Genomic DNA, 9,704 nt, shown 5'->3' on the forward strand with positions numbered 1-9,704 from the left:
GCCTCTAAAACCTCCATTAGCATTTATCTTTTTTCGTAGAATTTTAAACTTTTTTCTTAATATTTTGACCAAAAAAAACTTTAAAAATTATATTTTCTTGACTCATTAATTATTGGCATTTATTTCATTTCTTCAACCTTTTTTTTATCTTTTTTTTTTTAAAAAAGAAAAACATAATTTTCTCAATTAGTAACATTTATTTCAGTTTTATAACCGAGAAATGATAAGTTGTAACAGCTTTTAATAATTAATTATAATTAATGAATTCAAAAGGGTATATAAATTAGGTTGGAGATCTGTGCAAATGCATAATTAGCATTAGGCACTATTTGATGAATGAGTCATTTCGTATGGGATATATAATATGGATATTGATATTGGCATCTCACTGTTTCAAGTCATCTTTGCCTTCATGGCTATTGCTCAAAAAATTTTGGTACATCAAGATCATGGAATCATGGATCAGGCAACACTACAATAATTTAATTCGCCCTTAAAAATGCGGTCATGAAGCTTAAATCAACGTGATGCATATTTAATTTGAGAGTATTTTATTTTTTAAATTTAAATTAAAGTTACAAGTTATTTATCTTTTGTTATTTTTTTCTTTAGAAGTAATTAATCTTATCTATATTATACGTGATCTCTACAGATTATTAAAATCAGTTCTTCTTAACATTTAATTTGTTGGGATAACGTATATACAATTCAACAGGTTGAGAAAAAAATTATGTGAGTCGATTCACTTATATGCATACAGACTAAAATCAACCAAAATGTAAAAAAAAGTTGATATGACAATCTCTCTATAGCCTTCATGAGTAAATTCCCTGAATGGTTACCTATATTTGGAAAATTGCCTACAAATATCACTTTTGTTTTATTTAGGACAAGAATATCATCCAACTTTTTTTTTTTCTTAAAATATACTTAACACCTCAAAATCTTTCTCTCCTACTTAGAATGCCATGTCATTAATTTTTTTTTTTGGATAAATGTATAACTTATCAAACTTATTTAACTAAAGTTTTATCTTAATTCTTTTTTTAAAGAAAAAAATTATACATGATATATTAATTATCGAAGATTAATTTAATTGCACCAAAAACTTGATTTATTTTATTTGATATGTAATCTTCAAAGTTTTTTTTATTTACTTATTTATTTCACCACTTAATAATAGTTTTAAAATACAAATACTTATACAAATTGATATAATAGTTTTTTTTTTTCATTTATTTTATATACTAAAAATTCTTAGAATGTGAAAGAAATAAAACGATGGATTTCATATTTTAGACATTAAGTTTGATATTTATATGAGAATAAAGAATTAAATCTCCTTTTTCGAAGGAAAAAAAAATATGTAGTCTTGAAACAAATTAAATTTTTTAATAAATATCAACAAAATGATACCTTCTTCAGTACTACTATAAATGGATTTTTAAAATATTACTCAATCAATTATTCTTTGCTTTTGATGGATTTAGAATGAAGTACAAATATAAATTAGTGTTTAATTATATAATAAAATAAAATATAAATATAATGATCATAAAATAAGTAAAGAAACTAAATTAAAAATAATAATTTTTTTTCTAAATTTTTATGTCTTATCTTACAGATTTACTTGATTTATTTATGGGCAATTACTTGTAAAAAATCTTCAAGAAAAAAAAAATCATCTTTTCATGATATAATTATCAAAAATTATCTTGCATGAAAAGCTGCAAGTAATCGATGTTCAAATTAAATTTTGTAGGTAATAATACATATTAAAATTTTCTGATTGAATTTTGTTTGGCAATAAAAAATATCGTAGATTTTCCATCAATGCTTTTAAATAACAAACTATATTCTTTTATTCTCTATTATTCTATATTTGAAGGCAATATGATATCTTTGGATTATATTAATCCAAAAATTCTTTTGTATAATAAAAAAAAGTGGATTTTATTCTTTTATCCTCATATAAATAACAAATTTAATGTCTAAAATATGAAATCCGTCGTTTTTATTTCTTTTACATTTTACGAATCTTTAATATATAAAATAAATAACAAAAAAAATTAAATGAGACCAATTTTTATAAGTACTTGAGTTTTAAATATTATTAAGTGGTGAAATAAATAAGTAAATAAAAGAAACTCTGAAAAGTACATATCAAATAAAATAATTCAAGATTTTGGTATAATTAAATTAATCTTCAATGATTAGTATATCATGTGTAATTAATGACATGATATTTCAAGTAGGAGAGAGAAGATTTTGAGGTGTTAAATATATTTTAAGAAAAATAGAAAGAGTTGGGTGATGTTCTTGTCCTAAATGAAACAAAAATGATATTTGGAGGTAATTTCCTAAACATTGGTGACCATCTAGGGAATTTACTCTAGCCTTCATTCATGTTTATTTTTTTTCTCATTTTCTCTATTTTTCCTTCATTTAAATGTTATGTAAAAATCATTTCTTTTAACTCTCTTAATTATATTAAATATTTCGATGTTAAGAAACTAAAAAGTCATTTCTTTAAATTTCTTCAATGTAAAACTTAATTGTTTTATTCATCTTTATAAATTCTACTCATAAATAGTATTAATAATATCCATAACAAACTTTTATGTTCATAAGTCATAACCCCATTATCTAATTTTATATTATACATATAAAATTGTATCATTTTATGTTCTTTTTCTCATGACGTGCCATCATTCATTTAATAGTGTCTCTTCATGAAAAAATAGGGGCTTTCATGATACATTTCATGAGGGGTACTCTTATAATTATCGTGAAATAATAGATCTTTTGTATCTCAATTTATTTTTAATAATTTTTTTTCGTATTTTTGATTTATCTTCGATATATCGTTTGTAAGTATGGTTATTGATTCTTAAATATTATGTCCAGACTTAGTCAAATGTTCTTATCAAAACTATGTAAATGTGACTAAAAGTTTTAAAGAAACTTTGGTAGTTGGCTTTCTATAACTATCGACTGAATCTACAAAATAAATAAAATAATTTTTTTGTTAGAGATTACTTCTGACTTATTTATTAAGAATATACTATCCATTATTTAATAGATACAGAACTTGATAATTTTTATTATCTATCATCATTATAATCTTCTTAATAAAATAAAAACAAAAGATAATAATATTATTCAAACAATATACCGAATGCATAACTAATAGAAAAAAAGATTGATTAAAACACATAAACGCTAGCGCGAAGCGCGGCATATTCCCTAGTATATAATAAACCATTATACATTAAGTGGTTTATAAGACATTCTTATTTCTCAACCTTTAAATTGGTAGATTAAAAGTCTCATAGCTTAACATAAATGTATAATGAAACTCTCATACATTAGTTTGTTACATAAATGAACTTTTAACTTAAACATTATGTTATCAAATTTCATACTTCAGTCAAAATTAACATCTATTAATCATTAAATATTATAATATTATACATTAGCTGGATCATTATACATTTTCATAACAATGATCTTATACATTTCTGGGCTATATCCGCATATTAATCCAATTAAACATACAATCTACAATATATGTGAAACAAACAAACACCACTAAATATATGTACCATTAAATACATAACTGGATCATGAAAGTATGAACTAACGATCATAAATCAATATAAAATTGAATAATCTTATTGAAATATAAGAAATTTTAAAATATTATGAACTGATCTTGAATTAACATTATTAAATCTAGTTCATACATTTTCCAAATTCTTTACATGATAAAGAAAGCAGGTTATTCAAAGTTAAAGAAGATTCTACCAGATGAACATGGAAAGTATGAGCCAACATATTTGGGACATCATATAGATAAACAAACAATCTTTTCAAGTGTCCTTTAGAAAAAAAAAAAATGCAGGTGCACTGGTTGTGCCCTGCCTTTTTTTGCTTTCCTGCGGTCTTTTATGTATCTTGGCGGTAATAGTTCTTTATCTTCACCAAATTGAGGCACTTTTCAATCCTTCATGTCTGGCATTGAAATTATTGAAAACTCATACGTCTTAACAATAGTATTTGGCCTATATAAATCTAAGCAGTAAGGACTATAATCATCTACATATTTACTCTTCAATACTGCAATTGCGTGAGGGCAAGATATTTCATCACTTTGATACCGGCCATAGTTTCACTGTCACGTTCAATATCGACAATGTATCTTTTTTCGAATTCATATACACAATAAAGATAACTGCAGCTGCCTTAACTTGTTACACACACAATCTTTAATACATATGATAAAATAAAAATTATAAATGAAAAAAATTAATATAATTGCATATATATATTCGAAGACATACCATCATCCGAGAAGCTTTCATCTCATAAAGAGTCAGAATATCTTCAAATATTCTCTCTAAGGTTGTCTTGGTATAAGATACAATTTTACTATTTTTACAATTCCATGCCGCAAACAAAATTCTTGCTCCTTTGAGAAATCCTAAAACAGGCAGTTCACCCGCCTCCACCAAGCAACCATTAATATATTCAACTATATTAGAGTTCATGATCCTACCTCTATTTACAGGTGAGTGACTTCGAGATCATTTTTCATATCCAACTTCTTTCAGGTGATCCTTAACCCTATGATCATCTTTAGCAACCTTTAACATAATGTAATTAAAATCTTCTTTTCTATAAGCTTTAGCCATAGAATAATACTGGCCACTAAGTCTACCTTTGCTTTTCCTAAAATTAGTGCGAATGTTTTCCATAAGTGTCAAATACATGCTGGATGCGGGACATTAGGATACACAATGCTCAAACTTTTTATGATACTTTTGTTTCGATCCGATACAACACACATGTTGTCACGTTCGCCAAAAACATTCCTAAATTGATAGAAAAATCAAGTCAACGAATTATAATTCTCAGAATCTACAACCCCGTAAGCTAATGGCAGAATACAACCTAATTAACAAAAAAAATACATTATAACCCAACAAATATTTTGACGCTATAATATGTATTTTGAATTAAACACTAATAGACCGCAAAAATTAATGAACTTTTCAAATAACACTATATAAAAGGATAAAAAAGTATGACTAATACCGACACCATCAAGTGTGCTTGCCGAAAGAAAAGTTTCTTTGTATGGACCGCTTAAATGAGCACCATCAATAACTACAACAGGTTGGCAAAACTGAAAATCCCTTATCATGGGATTTAAGGCAATAAACAAGTATTTAAACTCATTATCCGCTGCCTTATGCATCCTAATATGGGAGGCATGATGCACTTTATTTTGCATATAAATATATCGCGATATTTATCGATATCCATTAGCTAGATCATCTCTAAGCATCGCTATTGCCCTCTCTTTTGCTCGCCATACCTTCATGTTGTTAATATCAACTCCATAAATGCCCTTCATTTCTTCAATTATGTCCACTGATGTGTATTCTCTTGTGATTTACTAACTTTGTTGTTGTAAATTCACTCACAAAAATTGTTGTAGTAATTAAATTTTTTAGAACTCTACCACTAACTCGGTAAGTATGTTTGGAATCAAATCACCAAGTCACAAAACATCTAATACATTCTTACAAGATGCCTTGAGGATCCATTTGCAATCTTTGTTAAGACAATGAAGGACATAGCTGCATAAAAAATAATCAAAGCACTAAGTATGAAAACATATATATAAAATTCATGTTTGATTTACATGAAAATTATCATGTTATCAGTTTCTTCATACATAACATTTTTATGTATAAGCTGTTTTATCCCTTTTTAACTCGAAGGGTTGTAAAACATTGATTTCAACTTTTAAAACTATTTTGAAACTTTAAAAATTTCTAAATAATCTAAATAATTACAGTCACCACTTAATTTATTTAAAATGAAATTAAGAAAACTTTAAAATAAAATTCTAAGTCTCAAAATAGAAAAAAGACTTAGGCTTTTAAGAAAATCCTAGGTAAGAGGTCCTTATTAACATCTTAGGAAGGTTTTTAAGGCACCTAAAATGTCCGCTAACTTGCGATTATCCAGACTATTTGAAAATCACCTTTGACTAACTTTAAAAAAGGGAAGTTGATTTTTGAAAAGAAAGTGATTTTAGGAAAAGACTTGTATGAAATAAATGTTGACAACTTAGTAGAGAATTTAACTAAGTCTAAGCAAATCAAAGTCAAATAGCATGTAAAAGGGGAAGAGGAGAATTAGAAGACTTAGGCTCGTTGACCCAAATCTATCAACCCTGTCCTAATCTAATTGAACTCTTGAACCACCTGCACCTGTCCTAAACAATCTTTTTCGAACCCTTTGACCCAAAATTTGCTTCACCTGTATTAGTTTACAACTTTGGCTTCGAGACCCAGATGAATGAATGAATAAATAAATACAAATCAATAAAAGAAATCAAAGTGAGACTTTTCAAGTCTCCTAATCTTAGCAACTTCATCAGTGGGTCCTGATCCATTTTTCTTCCATTGGCAATAGTTCCTTTCTCCAAGAATCAAGCTAATTTGATGGGCTCAATGGGATGACTCAAAAAGGAAATACGCCGCATTGGCCCATCATCGAAATGCACATGGGAAGAGTCCATTTCGGACTCAACCTTTTGCATGTCAAACAAAAAGGGAAAGGAGAAGGATTAGAATCCATCCATCTAGTAAGAACTCATTTAACAACTAATCTTATAGACTAAATGTACACATTTATCAAAATAAATCACCCGAGCCAAATGATAGTCTAGAAAACTAACATCCCTAATCATCCAAAAGAAGACATAAGGATTGAAATTTCAAAGAAGGAAGAAATAGAGACAATAATTTTGAAGGATCAAAACATAATTGTTTCAAAATCTTTAAATGTTAATACAATCAAAATTCCAAAAGAACACACAAAAAGTAAATTCGGGATGCAACAAGATGCAATCGCTCTTACAAAGAGAACTCATATGCAATTTTAAAGGAGTAATCAAGGACATTATAAATTTCTAAGATCCTCATACTTTACTAAAACAACAAACCCAGTGTATTCCCATAAAGTGTGGTTTGGGGAGAGTAGAGAGTGTGCAGTCCCTACCGCTACCTCATATGAAGTAGAGTCTGTTTTCGATAGACACTCAACTCACAACATATAACAAGTATAGCAAAAAGGCAATCAGTAATCAAGCGGTAGCACATCCTAAAAATTCTCAAAAAAGTTGGCCAACAGTGAAAAGCTATAATAACCTGATTTACATTTTAACAAGCTTGGCTGACTTAATAATATGATTTAAGCTTGAGGAAGGCAAAGCTTTCCACAAAATCATGCCATCTTTTAGTAGATAAAGCTCCAACCATCTTACAATTAAATGCTAGACAGAACCAAAGAGACAACTAGTTTATACATTCAAATAAGACAAACATAATGTTAACAATAAACAAACAAAGTGTTCCAACTTACACATCCAATTTTAATTCTAATGTTAGTTAAAAAGATTCAACGGCTTGAAAATAAATCAATGAATCAAAATCAAAATAGAACACTATACATGGTTCTAACGATTAAAACACTACAAATCAATAGACTAGGATTGAAATAAAATTTGACAATAAACATAGCCCTTACGACTAAAGTACCTAAAAATAAAAATTTAAAGTATGCGAAGTCTTTACAACCAAAGCACTTCAAATAAGCAGATCAAACTAGAATTTTAAAAAATGGACCCTATGCATAGTTCTGACAACTGAAGGACTGCAAATCGACATACCAAATCGAAATAAAAATTTCAACGTTATACATTGCTATGAAGATTAAAGCAGTTCAAAACAATATATCAAAATAAAATTGAACCAAAAGGCCTAATGCACTTTTGAAAGGAACTAACTAAATGCCCTGTGAGAAACTAAATCTAAAGATCTAGTTCGAACAATAGGATTCACGAAGTAGGCATATCACTAAGCCCCTAATACATGTGTTAAGGCATTAGTGACATAATTAGGAACAACTTACAGACAATAGGTATATTAGGCAAATAGACTTCACAGTTTAAAATCTAATCAAAACCAACTCTTTTTACTACTTCATCAAATATCACTAAGATAACTGATCAACCTAGATTTTAGTTGAATCATGATAAAGAACATGGCAACAGAAAAGATCAACATAGCAAGCTTTTCGCGAAGAGAAGCTGATATTTAAATAGAATGGCGCTGCCAAGAGAGAAACAAGCACCGAGTTCTCATACATAAATTCACATTCTAGGTAGAAACAAGATGCTGTGGAAATGGACGTATCACAATAATGAGATTAATCCAAACTAGACTATTACTGCGATCATTTTAAGGCACGAAATGTGTATTAAACATGAACATGATCCAAGCATAGACACCAATTCTCTAATTACAGCAAACTGGGAACCAATCATCAAAAACTATATTAGACATTAACATGGATAATAAAACCGTGGACGAACAGACGGTTAAACCAACAACTAAGAAACTAAATAGTAACCCAACGACTATGGGGAGAATATTGAATCGATGGAAAGAGCATAGCAATCACAAAAATCCTATAGCCTTCGAGGCTTTCTACAGCAAACAATCCTAGCCACTACGATTGCGAAACTACGGAGAAAGGGATGAAGAAAAATTGATGATAAATTAGAAAGGAAACATGTGTTTACCTTTTCCGGGGAAATAAAATGAGACTCGAGCCTTCAACGGAATCTCGATTACCGCCCGGAAAACTTTGCCGGGACTCCAAAAACTCCGTGCAGCCATCGACTTTTCACGGAAAAAATTTTATACTATAAAAATGGAACTTTTTTGCTCGAAAGCTTTTCCACCTTCCAGACTTGGCCATTTTAGCTCTATAATGAGCCTTATATAGAGGGAAATCCTGGGTTCAACTCCAAACTCCCATCAATGTGGGAGAAAAATATTAGGGGTAATTTTGGGGAATTTTAACAAGGATATTTTTGAAATTCCAGCTGAGGACCAGATTTCCAGCCAATAACTTGTACAAATTCAGATTTTTCTTGAGAAAATTTGAAATGGGTGGACCAATGAAATTGGGGGAAAATTAATCATGGTCAAGAACCAATGAAATTCTTCCAAATCTGTACGAATTCGTACCATTGCACCCGAGATTCGTGGAGTTAGCCGTTGGGGGAGACACCTGGGTGTATTCTAGAAGATTATCAGACCTTTCTCGTCATACTATCACGTGAGACATGTGTATACTGATTCGGGTCGGGTTTTGCAGTTATCGGAGCTGGTTTGGGTCGGTTTTTCCGTTATCCGAGCTGGTTCACCATTTGGGCATGACTGTTGGTCGATGCCGCTGCAGCTGGTCGTTGTTTTTTGTTTGTTTGAAGGAGATATCAAAATTGGGCCGGTTTAGGGTGTTTTGGAGTGGGCTGGTGGAGTTGTTGTTGTTGGGCTGGTTAGGGGTGGTGTTGAAATTATAAGGGAAATGGGTAAATTAGTTTTAGACTATTTATTAAATAGCCTATCTTTATGGTTTTAGTCAATGGATTTAAATATTAACCCAGTTGAAAATTAATTTGCCAATTGCTTTGCAATTGTGGCCAAGTCGATTTTAATTAAGGTTAAATTTAATAAATTGACTAAATTTAATCAAAATTTGAAACAAGTTAACGACTAATTTAATCTCGAGTTTCTTAGTTTAATAAAATCAAAGACATGATTTGATATAGATTCAAA

At 29.3% G+C, this 9,704-nt stretch overlaps 1 long non-coding RNA gene across 1 annotated transcript; it reads right to left on the reverse strand.

The window, feature by feature from the left end:
• Window positions 1–6,133: 6,133 nt before the first annotated feature.
• On the reverse strand, window positions 6,134–9,406 carry LOC124898147. Its single transcript, XR_007054935.1, has 2 exons — window positions 8,663–9,406; window positions 6,134–6,607 (listed from the first exon to the last, which is right to left on the reverse strand). It is a non-coding gene; the product is annotated as an uncharacterized LOC124898147 (long non-coding RNA).
• Window positions 9,407–9,704: the final 298 nt, after the last annotated feature.

Source organism: Capsicum annuum, chromosome 4 (genome assembly GCF_002878395.1).
Source record: "Capsicum annuum cultivar UCD-10X-F1 chromosome 4, UCD10Xv1.1, whole genome shotgun sequence".
Lineage (NCBI taxonomy): Eukaryota > Viridiplantae > Streptophyta > Magnoliopsida > Solanales > Solanaceae > Capsicum > Capsicum annuum.